This window comes from Lactuca sativa, chromosome 4 (genome assembly GCF_002870075.4).
Source record: "Lactuca sativa cultivar Salinas chromosome 4, Lsat_Salinas_v11, whole genome shotgun sequence".
Taxonomy (NCBI): domain Eukaryota; kingdom Viridiplantae; phylum Streptophyta; class Magnoliopsida; order Asterales; family Asteraceae; genus Lactuca; species Lactuca sativa.
Window position 1 is genome coordinate 318,957,462 of NC_056626.2, and position 4,847 is coordinate 318,962,308.

At 32.8% G+C, this 4,847-nt stretch overlaps 1 long non-coding RNA gene across 1 annotated transcript; it reads right to left on the bottom strand.

Annotated features, from left to right (window-relative positions):
• Positions 1–661: 661 nt before the first annotated feature.
• Positions 662–1,720, bottom strand: LOC122197803 (uncharacterized). Its single transcript, XR_006191487.2, has 2 exons — positions 940–1,720; positions 662–826 (listed from the first exon to the last, which is right to left on the bottom strand). It is a non-coding gene; the product is annotated as an uncharacterized LOC122197803 (long non-coding RNA).
• Between the last annotated feature and the right edge of the window lie 3,127 nt (positions 1,721–4,847).

The following is a 4,847-nucleotide window of genomic DNA, read 5'->3' on the forward strand; positions in this document are numbered from 1 at the left end:
ATGAGATCCATGGGTTAAAGCTCCATGGAGTATCCATGGACTTTCCGTGCAAGCCTAGCCCATTCCAAATAAGCATTAGCCCACACTATATAAATGTAGAAGCCCATATTTAATTAGTAATACTTTTGATCTCTAAATTAACCCTAGATTAATTATAGATCAATACTAATTAAATAATATGATCTTATATTAATATATTAGAACTTATAATATATTAATAAATCATAACTTATACTATTCTCAAAAGATTATCCATAAATTGTTCTAGTGAAGTGCAACCCAAATGGACCATGTCGGGTTGGGTCAAGCACATACCACTACTAGAAAAAAGGCCTTTTACGACGCTCATTGCGCGTCGTAAAACGTTCAGATGGCGCACAAATGCACGTCAAGGAAGGCTCTGTCATAACGAGAGACGACACGCATTGCGTATCATTAAAGCTGTTGTCAAGAAAGGCCATGTCATAAATGAAGACGACACACATTTTTGCGTATCGTAATTTTTATTTTTTTTAAAAAAATTTATTTTTAGATTTACTAATTTTCAAATTAAATTTACATTTCATGCCTCATAATAGAAAATAAAATACCATACACAAAAAAATATAATCCATTGCACAAAAGTTAATGTCATATAAAATACAAAATAAAATATAACAAATAAAAAAGATAATTCATTGCACTAAAATGTCAAATACAAATAATCATTGCTAACTATATAACCTAATACTACATTGCTATTAAAGGACATCATCATAACTCACTGAAGGTCTTGGAACAATGTTCTCGTCATCAACTCTTACACCAACCTTGCTTTAGTAGATGACTTTCACACAATCAATTTCAAACAATTATACAAATAATCATATGAGGCATACAAGATATCAGAAATTTATAAGATTATCCAACCAAAATAAAATAACATAAAAAAAAACATACCTGTTATATGGCAGTGGCAGCGGGATTTCTCCGGGTTGGCTTCAACGGTGGTCTTCCGATGGTGGCTGGTGGTCACCGAAAAACAACAAATCAGTAAAAAAAACAAATCAAAGCATCCTTACCTGTTCTGTGGGCAGTGGCCACCGGATTTTGGGGCTGTTCAACGGCGGTCCTCCGGTGGTGGCTTGTCGTCACCGGGGATATACTGGAACACAACAACAAACTTCAACAATTGTATACCAACAACAAATTACTAACCGTTACTCTATATGGATGATTGCTTTTATGAGGATAAACCTCAACACCAACAGAAAAGCACTCAACACATAGATCAAAATCAGAGCAACAAGCACTCAACACAAAGAAGAGGACCTAACTTTAACTTCATGTAATTTTAGTTAATAGTGGAAAAGAATCCTCTCCCTTCGTTACTTCCTTTTCCACAACAGCTCCCTTTGTTTTTGCTTTTTCACCAACACCAGACTTCTGCCCCTTTTCTTTCTTTCCACTTTTTTCTGCAAACATTATTAAAATTAAATAAAATAAAAATAATAATAATAATTACCAACCGTTTTGCTTTATCACTAAGTATTAAGAGGTTTAGGGTTTTCAGGGAAAAATAATAATGACCTGAAATTTTTGTGTTCTTCAACTTTTCAGTAACTTTTTTTGCTTCAGCTTCTTCCTTAACAGCCCAGTCAGCTCGGTCAGCTTGACTGCCAGCAAAATTTATTCCGAAAAAACTCCACTTCATCTTTCTGTACACGAAAAAAAAATTAAAAAGAAATATTTTTAATATTGAATTTTTGTTATTGATAATTAGTTAATTACCAATTCCTTGAATAATGGAACAGGGGTCCTGATTTTGTGGCCAATAGGTATGACCTCCCAAGGGGTTTTGGTCTTTTTGATATCTCCCTTATCATCACAGAGGGATAGTTGAAGGGGCAAATTGAGCTGCTTGAGGACCTGTGTATCAATAAAACAAATAGAAAGAACTATTTGAAGGGGTAAAAACGGTATTTTACAGATTGGAAACAGATTAGTGGGAATTTACTTGCCTCAATAGAAAACGATGGCATAAAAGGTTCTAGAAGGCATGCAAGAAGATAGACGATTCCCTTATACCTTTATCTTTATCTAAATGCACTCGATTGAAATTCCCTTTGTTTTTCTTACTTTGACTTGTGAGACTTGCTAGAACAGAAGAAGCAATCTCATTGGGTCCATAAGTAATGGAACTCAAGATTCCACCAGATGATGATCTACCAAGTCCTTTAACATATAGAGGGGATAAAATCAATCTTTTAAAAGGATGACCCATCTTGTTGATCTATCACCTCAGTCCACCTCAGTCCGCCTTATAGCCTATTGGTGTAAAACTTGCACCCAACCTGCTATTATGAGTCCATAGCAATATTCAATAGAAAACTCAAGATTCAAATGAATCGTATTATGGACCTAGCTAGCTTGTTTAGCTATATATATATATATATATATATATATATATATATATATATATAATTAAATAACTTTAAAAAGGGTACATAATGAGTGAACATACTGCCAACTAGCTATTAATTTTAAAGACTATTGCATGTGTCGTGTAGTGTTAATTTAAAACAGAAAGCAATCAAGTGAAACTCCATCATATCAGCAAAGATTGATTAACTTCAAAAAGTGAATTTAAGTTGCATAACACTAGTAACCATCCTCTTTCGTATTTCCCTCTAGCAACCATCCTCTTTCGTATTGCACACATAGCACTTTTTCTTCTTTGCATGATGATGTACAATAAATACATCACAAATTCCAAATAAGTCCCCTCCCCTCCTTGTATGTATTTATACCAATATATATATATATATATATATATATATATATATATATATATATATATATATATATAGTTAGAGAGAGAGAGAGAGAGCAAGAACCTGTTGTGCCTGAAGACAAGCATATTTCCAAAAATGTCATTGCACAACAAGGTGGATTGCAACCATTACTGGATTCCAAGAATGCCCTTGCAGGACAACAACCTGTTGTGCTTGAAGACAAGCATATTTCCCTTGGACGCCCTTTGCAAGCCCAACCGGATAACAGGGAGACAAGGGCAATATCGGAAGGAGGAGCTAACAAAAACCATGTGTTAAGAGTTAGAAACTTAGACTTCACAATGAAGGAGATTACCTCTCTCAATTCAGCTTCGATTTTGTCTCTTTGCTTTTCAAGCTCACTAATTTCAGCTCCCAACTCCTGAAAAATGTTCTAATCTTCAAATTAAGGTAATAGAATCTAATCATCTAAAGATAATAAAATAAATGTAATAAACTTCCAAAATGCCATCAAACCTTCTCAATTTGGCTGACTTCATTGCTTGTAGCTAGGCGAAAAGTAAGGGCTTCATTTTTTTCTTCCCGACCAACACATCAGTGAGGTCAAGAAAAATACACTTGTATAAATTAAAAACAAAGTCAAAAGAAATGATAAAATAATTACCTCTGCTCCAAAATTCGCTTTTTTGTTTTGGAGGCCGAGTTATGAAGAGATTCTACTAGAACTTTTAATATATCAACCTGCACAATAATTACACAATCATACAAAATATAATCAATTAATCATTTAGTAAACTAGATGAACCTTACTCTCTGAGCATGAGTCTCTATTGTATCCCGATATCACAACAATCGTTTCTTCAGTAAAACTGACTTCAATCTGAAGCACAACTGAATATGTGTAACTGGTTCTTTTATTTCTTGCATCAGAAAAGGTGTGTTTTTTCACATATGGTTTCCTATTAGGGTTTATTGTTGTATTGATTTCATCAACAGCTTAATCATTAATGATGCAGTGCGTGTTGCCTCAGAAGAATTGTCACTGGCTTCATGTGCAGATTGCTGGCATTTCATTCTATTCAATCGTTGATGTATTTGTGAGATTTAAAAATCTATTCCGAGGGAAGATCACACAACAAAGAATAGATATAAAATTAGCTTAAAAACAAGAAATTCAACATATTTTTTTTACAGTTTTAGACTCTTGCCTCACCTACCGTGCTATGTCACCAGTTCCTTTAAGCCTAGTGATTGCAGTTTGAGCAAACTGAAGTAATTCTTCCCTTCTTACCTGAAACAAGTTGTGGGGCATACAAAAGTCAACCCTGTAGATTCTCCAAAGTCAAAAGTTTTGAAGTGATGATATTATTATTATAATTATTAATTACCAGCATTTCAACATCATAAAGTGAGAATGCTTTTGCCAGATCTTGAATACTTTTCACAACTACATCATGGACTTCCCTCCCTCCTGCTAGACATAATCTAGACAATATGAAGAAAAATGAGAACATGAAAAAGGAACAAAATAAAATAATCAAAATAATGAGAGAATTGTTACCCGAATATTTCGTGAATTAACAAAATTTTCTCCTCATTTGGTGCTCCAAGAATCTGATTCAGACAAAAGAGTGAACCTGCGGTTAAACTCCATGAATCAGCAAATACAAAACAATTGATATGGTGTTGAAATAAAATTTAACTACCTACATATTTCCTAATCCTCCTTAATAAATGAAGGTTTTTTTTTTGCCACATGCCAATCTCTTATTAGTTTTGACACTTGTCATTTTGTGGTATTTTTGAAATAAATATTATCCATTTGTCAATTTATGATTTGTTTCAATTTTAAAATTAAAGTTATTTACTTATATATGTAAAGTATTAAATATCATATATATGATATTAAATTGCAATAAATACGCTTCTTCCTTTCTTATTTTAAAGTTATACATTAAAAAATATTTTATGTTTACACTTTAATGTTTATTTTTTTTAAATCAACCCGTATAATATACGGGTCTCACACCTAGTTTATTTTATAGAAAATAAAACTTCCAACAAAAATTTATC